This window comes from Adiantum capillus-veneris, chromosome 15 (genome assembly GCF_014529385.1).
Source record: "Adiantum capillus-veneris isolate H3 chromosome 15, ASM1452938v2, whole genome shotgun sequence".
NCBI classification, from domain to species: Eukaryota; Viridiplantae; Streptophyta; class Polypodiopsida; order Polypodiales; family Pteridaceae; genus Adiantum; species Adiantum capillus-veneris.
The window spans coordinates 101,826,853-101,846,358 of NC_140945.1; positions in this window are offsets into that span (position 1 = coordinate 101,826,853).

Consider the following 19,506-nt stretch of genomic DNA (forward strand, 5'->3'; position numbering starts at 1 on the left):
GGCCCTAGTACATCGGTTTATTGGGGACCCACCCCATGACAAGAGATGAGCCCACACCTTTATCCAAACAAATAGTCATTTCATTAAATTGTCTTATTATTTTCTATGGTTATTGAATCTATCTTTTTTTGCCCAAGAAGGCCATAGTAGAGTGGTAGAGAAAACGTGCAATTCTTCTTTTCACCTCTCACCATCCAATGGTTACCATCACGAGAAAACGTGCAATTCTTCATTTCCCCTTTCACCATCCAATGGTTAGCATCACATTACCTTTGAGTGTTGACATTTCAAGACATTTTAAAAACAAGTTGAAGTCTTCATGAGGGCCTTCCAAAGGCAAAAAAGTGACTATTGAGGGGTCATGAGAATTAAAAATCTATTTTAAAATGGTAAAAACTTAGCCTCTCACTTGCAATTGAAAGCAAAGCACTGATAATGTGTACTTAAACTATCAGATTCTGCTATTTTCAGCACCTGTGAAAAGCGAGGAACCATTGGATTTTTAAGAATGACACCATGGCAGCTAGCTTCAAGGACATTATCCACGAAATCAGTGAACTAATTACTGCCATGGGAAAAAAGAATAACTCGGACGAGTGGAGCCAAGCATCTCTAGCGGTCATGACCCCTTGCAACGTGTAGGGGTGCGTGGGTAATGATTCGTCGTTACTTGGCGTTGTGTAAGCCTACTGATGTCTCAAATGGCCCCTCAAGGCTCGATCTGAGCTTGAGGCTATTGTAATTATAATACAATACATCTACTCACAATTGTGAGTTTGGCAAAAAAAAAGGAGATACTCTATAATTTTTTGTTAGTCTTTTTAATAATCGAAAAAATATATTTTGATGTTTTTTAGTAAAAAATGTAGATTTGATAAGCATAGAAAATAATAAAAAAATTTAATAAAATAATTTTTTTTGAAATCCTTAAATAAAAGGATCCTTTATCAATATCCCATATCATGGGATCGAACTCCTATGTTTATTCATTTGTTCTCTAAAAGCCTTTGTCAAGCATGCTAAAAAATGAATGCACCTTTGGACTTTTGGTAATAGCATTTAAAAAGGTAGGATCTGTTTTTATTCATTCACAAGACTTTTAAACTCCATAGGGACAGCTGTCAAACAAGCAAATTTAAACAACCTTGGCCCCTTGGGTACTTCAACCTTTAGAGGCCAAAAATTCACACCATATAATTTTAAAAGTTGATTGATTGTTGACATTTCAAGTCATTTTTAAAAGAAACTAGTGTGTGACTCGCGTGTTGCTACGATAAAAAAAGCATGGCCATTGGGTCACACACATACACATATCTCTAGGTGTGTGTGCGTGTGTGTGCAAAAGTGAGCAAGATGTACTTTTAGTCCCTATAATCACTCCAAGAAGATAGTAATTCCCTCTCTCTTGTATGTTATTGTTTCTTGGTAATCCAATACAAGTATGCTTTTACTCCTAGTAGAGTAAATTCGAATTTCTCTTTGCCCCGCATATGGAAGGAGCATGGGAAGTAAGGAAGATATAGCCTATTGAGGTATGGAAGATAACCATCCTTTTACGTGAGTGGTTCTTTTTCTTCCATTTGTAAGGCTATTATCATATCCCTAATGCCTGGGTTAGAAGCATATTTAACTATCATAAAACATAGCTCATTGTAAGTTGCTATTGATATCCTATCTACCCTTGGCCATTGGGAAAGTGCATCGGCTACATGATTGTGCTTGCCAGCAATGTGAGCAAATTAGAATTTAAATTGCAAAAAGAAATTTTCCTACCTCATTTGATTGTCCGAGAGCTTGGTTTGCATCATGAATGGAGTCCGCAAGAAGTACTTCCATGTGTCTAGAGCATTTAAAATAGCTCATAGGTCCTTTTGTATATGACCAACATTCACTCATTGGAGTTGAGTCTTTGAATCTTGTATGCTATGGTATTCCCTTCTTGAAGCAAAGTTTTGCTCAAAGGCAATCATCCAGGCATTACATTGGACCTCAAATAGCTTTGAGAGATCCCATAAGTTGAGAAATAAGTTTCTCTTTAAACTTTTTAGAAATATTTTTCTCTCTTTGCGGTCCATGTATACTTAACGTTCTTTTTTGTTAAGTCATGTATTGGACCTGCTATAAGCATGGATTTTTCTTATGAAGCATCTCTAGTATGCACTCATACCCTTAGAGCTTTGCAACTCATGTAGATTCCTTGGATTAGGCCATCTTTTATTACCTCTACTTTTTGTGGATCCATAGAAATACCACCTTTAGAGATAATGTGACCTAATTATTGAATCTCTCTCGAAACTTACTAGTCCATGTTATTGCCTTTTCAAACTCCTCTTGTGGATCTTGTAAAGCTCAATAAGGAGGCTTATTAGGCAGTGAGCTTCATGGTAAAAGCTCCATTGTATGGCCATTGTTCCCTCATTGTGGAGATAGCTCACGGGTATATCATCAATAAAAACATTTTGGAATCCATTTAGGAATTTAGATAATTCTAATTCCTCTTGATTCTCGTTTTTTTTTTTAATTTAATAATATTGTTATTGGTTGAAACATTAAATTCATTTACAGACTTTCTAACAGAAATCATGTATATGAAAATATAAATTTTCATTAACTTGTGAAAGCATGCATATTTACAAGGAATAGGATACTACCCGACTCATAAACATGTATGTACATATCTCCTAGCATAGGAAAAAAAAAAGCCTTTTTCTATAAGCATCCTCTTTTGGAGTTTCCAACATAGAAACTCAAGGTGGCTTGTTGCGTGCATTTCTTTGGGGACAAGCACGATAGACATGCCTTTGTTGTCCACACTTGTAGCATTTGTTATCCTTACGATAACACTCTAGCTCTATTGCAGAGAGTTTATTCTTACCTTTATAGACTCCTTTCTCCTTAGCTTTGTTATCGGTGTTGCTAGAGTTGCCTTTGGAGGAAATTTGAGCATTATTCCTCCCTCTAGGCTCATTTTGATCCTTCACGTCCATGGATTTAGAGTTTCTCTTAACCCCTTATTGGGAATCGATTTGAGAGGCGACCATAGTATGGTGTATGACCGCCGATATGGTATTAGGCCTTTGTGAGTTAATATACTCGGCCTTCTCTTCAGAAATACCCGCACATAATTGTTGCTCTTGCTCCCCAATGTCTATCTTTTTGTAGATAGTGGAGTTGAGAAATAAATCCCAAAACTTATCTACATACTTTTGGATAGACTCGTAGGGAGAGAGTTTCAAGTTTTGCCATTCTGTGAGGACATTTTCTTGAGCGTTGCTTGCCAGAAACTGTTTTATGATGGAGGCTCTTAAAGCCTTCCATGTCTTTGGAGCTTTTCTTTGGGCTTGTAGGCTATCCCACCATTGTCGAGCGGAACTTTGGTAATGCATAGATACTTGACGCAGTTTAGAGGACTCTGTGAAGCCCTCATCACCAAAGGCCGCATCAAGTTGTTGGATGAAGGCCAAGACCTTGTCCATAGCACCAAAGGTGCCAGCATAGGCAAGGAAAGTGGTGTTCTTCCCTCCCTCTTTGAACTTCTTTAGCTTCTTGGACCTTCTCCATACCGGATAGAACTTGCGATGGCCTTTCCTCTGGGGCTCTTTGAGAGAAGAGCCGCTACCTTCATTGGAATATGAGGAAGTTGATGAAGATGGAGAAGAGGGTGACCTCTTTCTCTCCTTTTTCTTTATTTGGTACCTCTCTTCCCTTTTGTGATAACGAGGAGGAGGGCTTTGCAGTGATCTTTCCCCCTTGGGGGAAGTTGAAGATCGTTGAGGCTGCCGTCTTCTTGGAGCCATATCTTTGGAAGTATTGGAAGACTCACTTCCTTCTCCTCCTGTTGGTGAAGGCTCTAAAGTAGAGACTTTGTCTTTCTTCTTGGATGGAGGTAAGCCCGCTAGTAAACATTTAAGCGCTTCGTATGGGTTCTCCTCTTCTCTCACCGTAGAGAGCCCTCTCTTGGAAATCTCATGAAGAGACTTCTCAGGTGCTCTCTCTTTTGGGGGAGTTTGGAGAATCCCATAACTATGAAGTTGTAGGAAAACTTCGCCTTGTAGGAATGGGTTTGCCATAGCTTGTTGCAGCTTAGAAACAAGACATTTGATAAGCATGGGAGCATCATCATTAGCACTTTCATGTGCAAAATCAAAGCTATCAATGTTCATTCTACTCTCTTGATTATTGTCAGCCATGTTAACAAAATTTATGTTTATACTTAGTGTATGCTTTGGCAATACAAAACCTTGGTTGCCACTCCTCTTAGCCTTTGAAAATCGGCTCTTAAGTATCTACACCCACGGCTCAAAGTGGTTAATTATAGAGAGTAGAGGAGTAGGTCTAACATAGCAGAGTTGCCAAGGGCTAGCTCCTTTCGGACTTCTTATGGCTCAATAATGGTAAAGCCGTAGGCAAGTCTAAAAAGACTCCATTATTAAGTCCAAAGCTCCCGAGGTGTGCACCATCCCCCACATAGTGGGCTTAACAAAACCGATATTAGATCCGAGTTCCACTAACCCTATTATAATTAACAACATCAACCATTTATAGGCTACTTAAGGACCCCTCTTCTTAAGCAAGAAAAGAGAAACCAAATGCTCTGATACCAATGTAATGGGAATGGCCTATGAACTTAGAGAATAGCGGAATTAAGAGAATTAGAGTGAGCAATTTTGAGAGCATAGAGGGTGAACTTAATTGGTAGTAGCAACTCTATCATAACACTTAATTAACTAGGCATGAACAATACTTTTACAAGAGAGAGAGTGTAGAGAATATGACAACAGTTGAGGACTGGATTTATGTGGAGCCGGTCCCCCCTCCAAAAGGCATTTGTATTATAGATTCTCTCATTAAGAGAGACTTGGTACAATACAATCTTTGTGTTCCTTGAGACCTCCTTGGCAATATGAAGATGAAAGGTTCACACACCAAGCTTTTGCATAATTTCAACAATCAATCTTAGCTTGGAAACAATCAAGAATTTGTGAACATCATTAATCTTTGTGTTCCCTAAATCATTTGAGTGCATGAAGATGTATACTTTTTATGCATCAACTTGTGCTTAAAGCAATAATTAATCTACCTTGCAATACAATTAATCTACTTGCATTAAGTAATTAATCCGCTTGCAATAAACCATTAGCCTTCTTGCAATAAGCATAACATGCACTTGTAGAAAGCATTAACTATCCCAAGCCTCAATCCCAAGACCTCAAACACCTTCGAAGGTGGAGAGAGCTAGCAGGGAATGAGGGTAGGGAAAAGGAAGAAGAAACATTTCATAGGAGAAAGAAGTAGTTCCTCACTTATCATACTCTTGTTGCTAGCATACATAATAGCATAGTAATGAAGAAGGAGGAGATGGCAAGCTTAAGCATTGAAGCATAGCTCTTGGTTGGATTTGCATTCCATAGCCAAGAGAATTGGTGTAGGCTCTCAACTTCTCAAGGAGCTTGGAGAAGGAGATGGAGCTCTTGCACTTTGCATAGCACACAATGAGAGTGTTTGTGAGTGTGTGTGGGTGAGTATACCCCCTAAGCACCCCCCTAGCTTGCTTGGGTCGACCCCCCCTTGTAGCTCATGCTTGAAGCTCATTGGACCCCTCCAGGCCTAGCCAATCACAAGTAGGAGCCATTACAAGCAACATGGGTAGCCTTAAGACAAGTGTCCCCCTTTCCCCTTTGAGAGAGAGGACTTGATAAATGCAAAATCAATTAATTAAATATCCTAAATTATCATTGGACCCCTTGGGTGGCCAACCAATAGGCTTCATGCACACCATGAGGGCAACATGGGGAGGAACTTGACAAGTGTCCTTGCTGCCTCTTCAAGCTGGGGCTTCCCTTGTGTGTGTGTGTGTGTGTGTGTGTGTGTGTGTTCTCTCTCATCCCCCCCCTCGTAGGCTCGCCCCCCTCCTTGTAGGGATCTTTTTGACTTTGGATGAGCAAGCCCCTTAGTCATCAAGCATGACAAAGCACTTGAACTAGGGGGTGTTCCCACAAGCATCTCAAGGCACCTCAAGCACCTTAATCATGTAGCAAGTCAAGCACCTCAAGCATGGAGCCAGTCAAGCACCGCAAGCATCTTAATCAAGCACCTCAAGCATTTCAAGCACCTCAATCACGACAAGCACCTTAAGCAGGACAAGCACCTCGAGCTTAGGCCGGGTTCCCACCTCAAGCTCATCCCTAGCTTGCCTAAGGTCAAAGGACTTTTACACACATTATTGGAGGTCTTCAATGAAGCTAACCCTAAGGTCTTATGCTCCATTGGTTAGCCTTGCTCTTTGATAGACCATCTCTCATTTGGGCCCCTTAACCATTGGCCCCGTGTTGAGATAGATCTATAAGCACATGTCTATATCTTAACCCTTGTTCCCGTGTATTCTCCCACATTAAGTGATTAGTTTAATATGAGAAAATCATTTGGGTTGGGTAGATATTAATTTTTATGACACTGTTTGGAAAACATTTTGGGCCCTAGGGACCATGTGTTGTGATGTTTGTTCAAGGGGTGGGACCGGCATCAATGCAAGCACTTGAGGTGTGTCTGTACATGCTAAGGTTGGTCTATTGGCCATCGCGTGCTTAAATACTATGCAATCCTTAGCTTGATGACCGTACCTCCCACAGGCATTGCAATTCCCATTAGATTTTACTCTAAAAGTAGGGCATTCACCGGTACTATGTGGACCATAGCATATTGAGCACCATTGTTGCTCCCTTCTTGGATACATATGATTGTTTTGCAGAGCACGATTGTCTCTAAGACTCTCTTGAATGGTCTCGGTGAGATCTGCTAAAGTCATCTCAGATATCTTTGGCTCCTTAGCAATACGCTTTAGGGTCATTGGTTGATGCCTCGATGCTTGCGAGCTAATAGATTTAGGCTCAACACACACTCTTTCTCCTTGAATCATTAAATTATCCTCCAATTGGATGGCATTGGTGGTGACTGCTTCCCAAGTGGTGATACCTCTAATGACTAGGCCATTGTAGATATCCTCATGTCGTAATCCTCTAATGAATCTATCAAGCAATTGATTATTATTGAAACACTCAATTGGATTACAACGAGAATTCAAATGCTTCAAGAGACTAATAAAGTCTCTCATCGACTCTCCTTTCTCTCATTGGGCTTTCTGGAGTTGAGGGGCTACACCCCAAAGTACTTCCTCTGGTATGTATTCTTTCAAGGATAGTCTCCTAAGAGTAGGGTAAATCTTCTTTTCTTCCACCCTTAGGGTTCTATACCAATCCCCAACCTTTCCACTTAAGGTTACGCTTAAAGAATTACTCTTATGCAGGTCATTGTGTTCTCCTAGAAAATCAGATATTTGCTCAAACACTTCGATATGCTTTCTCACATCCTGTCTCCACTAGATTTTTGTGTGAGCTTTTCTATTTGTACTGCCTTACTTCTAGGTTCCCTATCAGGCGTGTTACGTATATTCTCAGCAATAGATCGGCTGATAGCTTGAGAAAATGTTGCCAAGTCACCTAAGTGAGTAGGCATTGTGGGTGATGTCGCTCCAGAAACTACATGTGGAGTAGGTATTGGCATTGGGCTTGGCGCATAGGAAGCCCTTGGGTTCCACGTTTGGTACGGTGTTGTGCCATGGGGTGGCCCAAAGTTCATATATGTGGCCCTATGCATAGCAGACGTCGGATGTGACATGCTAATGCTAGCTTGTATGGTCCCATGGAAATAAGAGCTTGGGTGTTGTGGTTGTGGAGCATAGGTTGTTGAAACAATGGGAGGGGTAGGGGCTACATGAGTACGAGGACCTATAGGTGTATACGATTGGTACACACTTGTAGGTACTATTACAGGCATTGAGATACCATGTAGCAGTGCTTGTGGAGCATAGGTTGTTGAAACAATGGGAGGGGTAGGGGCTACATGAGTACGAGGACCTATAGGTGTATACGATTGGTACACACTTGTAGGTACTATTACAAGCATTGAGATACCATGTAGCAGTGCTTTACTAACAAATGAGGTCCATGGCGTGTTTCTTAGCATGCCCATCATGGGGGTAGGCATGGTAGCCATGGTGTCATCAAGGGAAAGATGAGCTAGACTTGGAAAGGTAAAGCTATCACTTGTGGGCTCATATTGCACTGAGACCCCTGGCGAAACAACATATGGAGGATCCATCGGACTTACCAGGGAGTCTCCATTTGCAAGAAGGTTGGTTTTTTAGCCTTCCCTATATCCAAGAATCTCATGAGACCCGTTGAAGGCATGTGGATCCATTTCTTTTGACTTTCTAGCTCAATAACCCTATCGATAACATCACAAATTCTTTGTTGTTGATCCTCTACACTAGTAGCACCCGTTGTGGATTGTATGACATCTAACCAGCCCACATGATAGGTGTGACCTGTGTATAGGTTGGTTAGAGTCTCTGTTTGTAGTTCATACTCCCAATTCTCATTTAGAAACGCTCCATCTAGGATGCAACGTGACTCTCTATGGGTTGGCCCTTAGTGGTTGCTAAGTCAGGAGCACTCGATTTCTCGACTAGCATGGTTGGTGACATAAGGACCTTTTCCTTTAGTTCTCTCCATTGCTCTACCTTGCGTAAGCTCTCGATTTCTTTTTTCCTCACTGCAAGGATCTACCACTCAACCTCTTGCACTTTGGCAAGGCTTCTACCATCATGTAATATAACCTCAAAGGGGAATAACTCTAAAGAGTCAGGGGGTGTAGTGAACGGAGTATTCACTTGCACACTCTCCAGGATCATGGGATTTACATTGGTAAAATATGGTGAATTTACCTCCCCACCCGCCTCATTTACATCGCTAGCTCCATCTTCGGAGCGAGTGGCTCTACTAAAGGTTATCGTGGGCCCATGGCATGCATGTCTTGGCTTGAGATATCAAGATTAGGCATTAGGTAACCCTCCATGATGTCGTAGTCAGAGGAAGAGTCACTAGCTGCTGTGTTTGGGTCTTGGGTTGTACTACCTTGGGTCTCCGCGAGGGCCTGGAACCTAAGGTAGGTGGATATTGAGAACCCGTGTACGTCAAAGTGCTCGCTAGTTGCTCGATCTCTAGCACACAACCAGAGTGCAGATGGATGTACCTTTGGCACCTTACAAGCATCGACAAATACCCTCGAAGGTTAATCACTTGATTTTTTAGGCGTTTTGCACCCCGTTTTCACTCATTTTTTGATGTTTCTTAAAAGTCTTTTTACGATCGGTTTTTGGATTAGAGTGTGTGATAGCTCAAAACGAGAATATCGCCAGGGGGTCATGGTGTGCTTTACAGCACAACATTTGGTTACTCAAAGCTCCATTGGTCCTCAAAAGGGTCGACTTTACTTAGACGTGAGGCTAAAATAAGTAATTCTAAAGGATGACTGAGGCCTAACCCTGAGCTTGAGCCTGAGCGTGGGCTTGGGCTTGGGCATGGGGAATATTCCTAATCTCAGTCCTATCGTTACAATTTTTAAATTTCTTTTGGATAAGGTCGCTACATGCAGGTACACACACACCTAAGCTACCTACTTGCAACTAACAGAGCTACTATTACACACTAACACAGTACTACAACAACTGATTAACTAACAAATCTACTTACTGTTCCTTACAAATCTAACATTATAGATCTAATACCTTAAAGCTAACACCTTATCAACAGAAAACAGTATCTTACAACAAAAAAGCTAACACCTTGTTAACAGAAAACAGTACACTGTAGCAAAAACAAAAGTCACAAATCCTTCTCAACAAGCCACACACCTTCGTTCTCTACCTTTCCTACATTTCATAATGCACCACAAAGCAACATAGAGTGCTATTCGAGCTTAGTGCGGGGAATTTTCCCGGCAACGTCACAAAAAATGTGCACATCTGTCGTACGTGTCAAAGCAAGGGACTTGCTGTACACTGTGTGCGAGCCACAAATGGCTGCAAGCACACAACCAGACTAATCTAGCAGTCTCAAGAGAGCAAGGGTGTGTCACTCACCGCCATATGCTTGCCTTCGTGGAGGATTCCTCGCCGCGAAGAAGAGGGAGCTACCGCCGTACCGTGCTCAGCCGCCTCGCCGCCACCGTGTCGTTGCAATGCTCAATTACTCTCTCTCTCTCTCTCTCTCTCTCTCTCTCTCACACACACACACACACACACACATACACACACACACACACACACACACACAAGGAGATGAAGAAGAAGATGGAGATGGAGCAAGATCACTCTTCAATTGCACAAAAGATAGAATGAGTGATTTTTAGGTTTAGGTGACTTTTATATGAGCTCGCCCATTCACACTTGGGTGCCCATGCTTAGCCAACTAACCCTTGAATGTTCCAATTAGAGTGTGTCTCTCATCGGCGATCAATCTTACCCTTTTTCTATTGGACCGACAAGCTCGGCCCATGACTACTAGAAGTGGATGCCGATGGTTAACATCATTTAATATGGGGAAGTACCGGGGGAGTAAAAGCTAGAATATTGGTAAGGCTTCCAGACCGGTCTTTGCAGTGATCCAAAGAGGGAAAATAGGGATCCAAATGGGAACAGTCTGCAAAAGAGCAATGTGCTTCAATGGGGCTTCAAAGACCTAAGGTTCAGCTCCATTAAGACTTCCATAGGCTAAGGATCCTAATTTTTAATTCAATTGTCTAAAGGCCAATGTAGGGGAAAATTGGATGGTCATGGGAAGACGAAAAAGTCTTCCCACTTCCCTATCAAGGAGGGGGCAAGCCATGAGAGTAGGGGATGAGAGAGAAACACACACACACACACACACACACACACACACTCCAAATCTCCCCCTTTACACAAAGGGAATACTGGACACACACACACACACACACACACACACACACACACACACACACACACACACTCCAAAGCTCCCCTTTACACAAAGGGAATATTGGACACATGTCAGGCTCCTAGGCCAGTTGCCCCCAAGCTTTCTTCAAATCCTATTGAATGGCCATAGAGGTGGACCAATGAGAATTAGGTTAGAGTAAATTTAGTTTGATCAATTAAAAAATGTTTGATGAAAGAACCAATAGAAATTAAGCTACTATTGGACAATCTACCAAGGGGTCCGATGAGCATCTAGCAGCCCAATGGCTTGCCTGATTCCTATTGGCTAGAAGACAAAAAGGTCCAATGAGACTTTAGATGAATTATTTAATTACCTAAATCTCTCACAAAAGGGCAAAGGGGGACAAATGTCACAAGGCTATCGACTATGCTTCTAATTTGTGATTGGCTAAGCTTTACAGGGGCCAATGGGAGGCCAACATGAACAGTTAGCAAGAGGGTTGACCAAGATGAGAGAGAAGGCTGCACTTTACTCTAACTCATTTCCACACACACACACAATTGATGTGTGGAAGAAGAACTCCATATCCTTCTCCAAGCATTGAGAAGTAGAGGCCTACACCAACAAATCTTGGCTATGGAATGCAAATCCAATCAAGATCCAAGCTTCAATGGCATGCTCATCTCCTCTACCATGCTAATTACTAATCTAAGCTATGTTATTAGAGTGACTATGTGAGGAGAATACTTGCTTCTTGTAAGATACACCTTCTTCCCCTCAATCTATCCTCATTTTCTGCTAGCTCTCACCATTTTTGAAGGTGTGTGAGGTCTTGAGACCGAGGCTCCATGTAAATCCGGTCCTCAAATGTGTCAATCATTCTCTTTCTCTCTCTTTTCATTATTGTCAATGCCAAATTAGCTAGGTGTAAATTGCTATGTTGCTATGATCATCCAATAGCCCAATGGCTTGCCTGATTCCTATTGGCCAAAAGACAAAAAGGTCCAATGAGGGTTTAGATGAATTATTTAATTACCTAAATCTATCAAAAAAGGGGAGTGGGGGACACATGTCACAAGGCTATCAACTATGCTTCTAGTTTGTGATTGGCTATGCTTTACAGGGACCAATGGGAGGCTAGCATGAGCAAATAGTAAGAGGGGTCGACCAAGATGAGAGAGAAGACTGCATTTTACTCTAACTCATTGCCACAAACACACACAGCTGATGTGTGCAAGAAGAACTCCATCTCCTTCTCAAAGCATTGAGAAGTAGAGGCCTACACCAACAACTCTTGGCTATGGAATGCAAATCTAACCAATAGCCAAGCTTCAATGGCATGCTCATCCCCTCTACCATGGTAATTACTAAGCTAAGCTATGCTATTAGAGTGAGTATGTGAGGAGAATACTTATTTCTTGTAAGATACACCTTCTTCCTCTCAATGAATCCTCATTTCTTGCTAGCTCTCACCATTTTTGAAGGTGTGTGAGGTCTTGGGACTGAGGCTAGGGGCATTAGGTGTGCTTTTCAAGAATAATTTGGTGCATGAAGCTTCCATCTTCATTGGACCAATGAGTTTTGTCAAGGAACACAAGAATTGTGTTGTACAAAAGTCTCCTTTGATGGGAGAAGCTATAATACAAAGCCTTTATGGAGGGGGGACCGGCTCCATGTAAATCTGATCCTCAATTGTTTTGTCAATTGTTCTATTTCTCTCTCTTTTCAAGTATTGTCAATGCCAAATTAGCTAGGTGTAAATTGCTATGTTGCTTACTCAAACTAAGTACTCTCTCTATGCTCATTTTAAAAACTTATTCTTAATGAAATGCTCACTATGTTATCAATTTCCGCTACACACAAGTTACTAGTGCATGAAATGTTACACTGGGAAGCCTTTGACTCACTATCCGTCAACAATTGTACAAGTAATAAACAAAGCCATGGCTGACTTCTACTAAGTGACAATTTTTAAAGTGCCTTAGGCATTTGTCTAGACAAGCACTACATTGGAGGGACACCTTTCTAGAGAATGACTCAATCTTCTTGTTTTAGACTTCTCAGGGGCAAGATCGATTAGTTGCACATATTGCATGCCATCAACTATCAGGGATTTTCAAAAATGACTGCTTCATACTATTGCAATGCATTTGTAGATACTCAATTGAGAAATCAACTATCCTCTAGATAGAAAATTCTACATTAAACATTCCTGATAGCTCTGGTGCATAGTGATGAGCATGGGAGTTATATAAGAACATGTAGTTTTTCTTCACATGTTTCCTCCCCTTCATCATCTAACTCCAGGACTATGTTCTTCGTGTCTAAAAGAAACAGCAAGCCAAAATACTCTTATATATTGAATGGTAATGGGTGTCATAACCAAGCAAATAGGGAGTATGGAGCATTCCCCAAGGTCCATATTCACTTGATTTGAATCCCATGTCTTGTCAACTTTCTATAGAGAGAGAAAAATTTCCAACTTTGCAAGCTTTTCTTGTATGAAGATATGCCTACTTGCTTCTCTCTTGGCTTGTCATGGCTTCTTCCCGTATCTTTCCATAGTCGTTGTCCTTTATAGAGAAAGAGAGGAGACCATGCTCTGATTCCTCTATCACAATGGGAGTGCATAACAATATCAAATATACTATGAGAATTTATCACTTAATAAGCCAATTGATATAGTGAGAAAGAGAGAGTGAGAAGATTGACATAGTACTGGGAACCAGAACATGGGCTGGTCCCCTCCCCGTAAGAGTATCTTCATTATTCGGGAGAAGCATGTGTTGAGGTCATTATAGGTCACGTGAAGGGGGTCAAAACTGGGCAAATAGGGGGCCTTGAGAATCCCCCAAGGGATTTGTTCGCTTGGTTTTGACCCATGTATTAATGTCATTACAAGTCACTTTGCACCCATGCCTTTGTGGCACGGAGGGTGGACACCAAGAGAAAAGAGAGCCTGGATAATCCCCCAAGGTCCCTATTTGCCTTGTTTTTATGATCCATGGGCACCAAGAATTTTATATAAGTTTCCCTTTACTTAGATTATGGTTATGCAAGGCTTAGTTATCAATAATAGATCACTAAGCCCACTATGCCCAAACATACCATTAAATGAATAACCATACCCTTGCATGGTCACGCAAGAAGGAATTATTCATTGAACTTCCCAACTATGCCTTGAACCTCACAACTATGCCTAGAGAATCTTCTTATTTGTCTTATATGCAACCATGCAAGGCCATTTGTAATTGTGCCAATTTTGGCATAGTAGCATCCGTAACATCTTACTGATTACTATGCGTTGTGTGACCACAACATTACCCTAATACTCGAGCCTCAAACATTCTAACCCGAACGACTACTTTCCTTTGAAGTATTGTTCCCCTTGTGCCCTAACCCCATGACACAAAGGCTTCAGAGCGCACAGAGGTGAAACACATAGGCAAGAGAGAGAGAGAGAGAGAGAGAGAGAGAGAGAGAGAGAGAGAGAGAGAGAGAGAGAGAGAGAGAGAGAGAGAACGTGTCAAGGCAATATCCAATGACACCAAGGTGGATGGCAACGTGGCAGGTAATAGGATCAAAGCTTTGAAGGTTACTAAGAGTAAGATTGCAAGAGGTGGCTGAGAGCAAGATTGCAAAAGGTGAAGGCAAGGGAAATTGTTTTTTGCTATTTGGAGATGGAGATGGCAACTGCAACGGCAATCAATTTTTTATATTTCTCTCTTCCTTATGAGTCTGAGTGGACATACCAAATGGCAACTCAAAAAAGGCATGTGGGTTGTCCTCACAAGGACACAGCCAATGTAATACACAATAAATGGATTCACATTCTCATGCAATATGATCGATCAACCACCATCAAGTTAGAAATGTGGCTCATAAGAGGCACATGCTCCAAAGTTTAGTCTCTTTTATGCCGTGAGCCTTTGAATGCAACTAATCTTGCCTACAGCTCTTGTGCTCCCAACCCTCTTTTTGCATCCTCTTTTACCTCTCTAGTGCCATCCCTCTTTCTGCGTCCTCTTGTGCCTCGCACTGTTGATGAAGAACTACACACAATGCAGAGGTATGCTTTTATACTTTTGTGTGGTGCTGATTTGTGAGTTCAATACCAAGTGCAAAAGGGCATGAGAACTATGTTTGGAGCTCTTCTTTGCTTGGTACTGACCATCGTGCTTGTAGTTGTCATGTTTGTTGCTTGGAGCCCCCTTTTGTGATATGAACATTCACTCATAGAGTGTCGTGTGGTTTTTATATTGTTTGTAGAGATGGCTCATGAAAAGGCCAAGCCTAGAAGAGTGAAATGTGAGTCCTTGCATGATCAAGCAAGTAGGCATCAATACGAGGGGCACAAATGTGTCCTACAGGAGTTTCAAAGGATCAAATGACACATGCAACCAGCCATTCCATGGCTTCCATTTTAACGGGTAGTGAGGGAGATATGCGAGCATTGGAGAGTGGGCATCCAATGGGCTAGCACTGCTCTTCTTTGCATGCACAAGATTATAGAAGACAATCTCATTGATTCCTTCAACAATGGCTACATCATGGCTGCCCATGCCCATCACGTTACAATTATGCCTAGGGATTTTGATACCCTTCGGAGTAGGCTGAGATTCCGCTACAATGGGCTGCTTCATAGGGTAGGAGGCATAGTTGATTCTCAACCCAGTCGGATGGGTAGGCAATTCTCGAGCCTGAGGGAGTCCCCGAGCCAAGTACAAGACCCCCTCAGGAGCTTGAGCCAACCAAAGAATTATGAGAATGAGCTGTGATATTTTATCTCAATGCCAAACTCAGCTTAATCAAAGCAACGTTTGCTTGGCAAGTCGGCATTGTAGAAAAGACTGTAAAAATAAGAAGTTCAAAATTTGAAACTTAAATTCAAGATACTTACCAAATATCTAAAACTACCACCCTTGATATCAAAATTCAAAGCATTCTTTAGCATGATTGTGCTTTCAATATACATTGTGTACTTATTTTGCATGCACTTTAGCAAGCTGTAATTGCTTTGGAGTGATTATGCGTCAAATACATATGCATAGATATGGAGCCTTGCCCCGAATTGAAGCCTTGCTTCCCCCCTCCTCTTGATATTATGAAGAGGATATATCAAAAAGATACTTGTTAATCAAAATCTATGACCAAGTAAGGGGATGCATGATGGAATGCAAGCGCCATATGGTGCATGGAAAACTTTGGAATTAGCGGTGTTAGCACATTAGTGGGAGGTTAGTTGAGGGAAACATCAAGGCAATGCAGTTGCCAGTGACGTTAGTCACTAGCATCGAGAGTGGCCCGGGGTAGCATGGCATCAATGCACTCAATCCTCATGTGGTCATGTTGCCTTGTGGGGTGATAATGAGTGCTTATGTGCATGGGGTGGTCATGATTAGTAACCCAACCATGGTGTGGGTGGAGATTTGTGGTGGTGGTGATGTTGTCAATGCTAGGATGCCCATGCTAGCAATAAGCACGACACCATGAATTCCCAAGCTTGTGAGGTGCATTATGTGCTTAGTGGTGCATGGACTGTAAAGTGCATGGAGCCTAGGTGGTACCTCCCTCTAGTGTGCTATCTCCCTTTGTGCTTAGTGGTGGCTTCTTTATATAGGCCCAAGAGGTGGTCCTTACCTAATGGTCCTTGCAAATATCCACTGGTCACTGGAGAGAGTCCAGATGCCTCTCTAGTAAGAGACATAGAAAGGGAGAGAAGGTATAGATAGAGAGAAGGGAGGAAAGAGTGGGGTGGGGAGTTTTTTCTTACAATCAACTAACCGTTGGCTAGGTTATTAGAGAAGAGTGGTGATTGGGGTATTTACAATGGGTGTTGTTGATGGTTCAAGTGGCCGGTGTGAGGTTACTGTTGCCGTTCCTGATGTTTTGCTGCTGTCGAGATGCTGCACGTCACTTTTGGGGCCGGCCGGGGCATGCCTTTGGCGTTCATCTTCAATTTGTTATTGTTTTCGCATGCTTTTGGTCGTTTTTTTCTCCTTTTGGCGTGGCGCTTGTTTCCTTCTTCCTTTGCTTTGCGTGTTTGTGCATATGTGCTTATGCATGTGTTTATGTACGTGTTGTGTGTGTGCAAAGCGTGTGTGGGTGTGTGTTTATAATATATGGGTGTTCGGAAACGCGAGGGAGTGTACGTGGGTGCGTGAGAGGCCGAGGGAGTGTATGTGGGTGAGTGAGTATGGGCTTGTGTGTGTGTGTGCGTGTGTGTGTGTGTGTGTGTGTGTGTGTGTGTGTGTGTGTGTGTGTGTGTGAGAGAGAGAGAGAGAGAGAGAGAGAGAGAGAGAGAGAGAGAGAGAGAGGATGGATGCGTCGGCAAGTGTGTGTGTGGGAACGAGAGGGAGAGAGTGTGTGTGTGGGAACGAGAGGGAGAGAGATTTTTTTATTTTTATTTTTCATGCTTAGTGGCTTGGTTACACAGAGAAGAGAGAGGGAGAGAGAAAGTGAGTGAGAGGTGGAGTGTGTAAGTGTGTGTATGTATGTGAGAGAGAGTGAGAGATTCTTTTGCACTGCGCTGCTTGGCGGGCTGCCAACACCCACATGCGAACAAGAGAGAGCGAGAGAGCGGGACAGTGAGCGAAGGGGAAAAAAGAGAGGAAGAGGGAGGGAGAGTGTGTGAGTGAGTGAGTGTGTGTGTGTGTGTGTGTGTGTAGGTGTGTGTGGTGGGGGTTAAGAGAGATAGATAGATAGATAGTTCTATTATCGTCCTCGAAGGTCAAATATGACCTATGGGACCAAATGAACATGTCACGTGGTGTGAGTGGAGGTCATAAGTGACTCTTGATGCTAAAAAATGGCTGAAATGAGCGTTGCAATAGAGAGTCCACATCGTGGTTGGGAGAGGAAGGTATGTAGGGAGAGCTCATGGCTCAATATATGGGGAAAAGAGGACCTAATGTGGTCAAAAGTTGAGCACTCAATTAGTGCATGGTACTCATTCTCTCGCACTTGACGACTGCGTAGGTGCAAAGTCGATGAGACTCCTCGCCAGTGCCCCAACGTCCTGTCTTGCACCATAGAGAATAGGAGCTAAGACGAATGGAGGTAATGGTGTGCAGATTGCACTCAATGGGATGGGCTCAAGGATGTAGGGACGGGTTCAGTTACCACGTTTGGAGAAGAAGAGAGATTTGTAGTTTGGGGCAATGTGTGTGGTGTAATGGCTGAAGCGAGAACCTCCGAATTTCTCCCAAGCCGTGATACATTGGCATTGTAAGAAGGCCTCATTAACTTGGGAGTCGATCGATGCATCCTTGACCGAGTGACATGCATCCCATCTTCCAAACCATTTCTTGATGTCAAGCATCCACCCCGAACTTAGTATTTTGCTCTTGTATGTCTTTTGGACCTTTTGACTTGCTTCATATGTGATTCTAGGAAGTCGATACAAAGGGCTACGTTGTGTCTTAAGCATGTACTCCACAACCCTTTGCATGCCCAAGACCTCAATGGGAAGTGATCCAAACTCAAGAAGTAAGAGCATGTAGGGTGTTTGTCTCTTGACTTGGAGAAAGTTGGTGAGAAAACGCTTTTGGACATTCCTAAACTCTTTCCAAGTAGACTTCCTGATGCTACCACCCCACACCTCCACTCCATAAAGAAGCACCGGTGTCACGAATGTGTCAAAGAGGTACTTTCTGAGAGCCCAACACTTGATCTCTCCAGCATTGCACATGTTCTCAAATGCATAATAAGCCCTCTTTCTGTCTTCCAAGCGACGCATTGCGCAATCCTTCCATCTATGATTGGATGGAACCTCAAGGCCAAGGTACTTGAAGATATCTAGCACTTCAAGTTGCTCATTGTTGTATAGAATGCATGGATTTCATCATTGAGGGTAGCATGAGAGAGAGAGAGAGAGAGAGAGAGAGAGAGAGAGAGAGAGAGAGACTTTCTGTGCCCGCGTGGGCTGAACGACACCGAGTGAGAGAGAGGGAGCGTGAGTAGGTCAATAGGAGGGAAAGAGAGAGGAGGTGAGTGGGTAAGGGAGAGGCTGAGGTGGCTGGGGAGTATGTGGCTGTGAGTGGAGAGAGAGAGAGAGAGACTTTCTGTGCCCGCGTGGGCTGAACGACACCGAGTGAGAGAGAGGGAGCGTGAGTAGGTCAATAGGAGGGAAAGAGAGAGGAGGTGAGTGGGTAAGGGAGAGGCTGAGGTGGCTGGGGAGTGTGTGGCTGTGAGTGGAGAGAGAGAGAGAGAGAGAGAGAGAGAGAGAGAGAGAGAGAGAGAGAGAGAGAGACTCCTTATGCATGGAGGCCCCTCTGGGGCTTTACAAACGAGAGAGAGAGTGTGTTTTATTTTTTTGTAAATGCCCTATGGGCTGGCCTATATAGAAAACGAGAGAGAGAGAGAGAGAGAGAGAGAGAGAGAGAGAGAGAGAGAGAGAGAGAGAGAGAGAGAGAGAGAGAGAGAGAGAGAGAGAGAGAGAAGGGGGTGGTTGAATAATAGATGAGAGGGAGAGTAGGGTAGGAGTGTGGCTGAGTGAGTGGGAAACAATAATGGAGGGGAGAGAGGGGATTATGGAGGAGAGGGAGGCATGGACAGGCCACCCACTGTGGGCGCGCGGGGTGGTTGGTGGCCTTTTTTTTAAATTTATGTTATGGGGTTGGTTCTTGCGGCCTCGTCCTCAAAGGCCGGCCATGATCAGAGGCAATGCAACTAACTCGATGTCATTAGCCCTCCCCATAAGGTTAGGGGC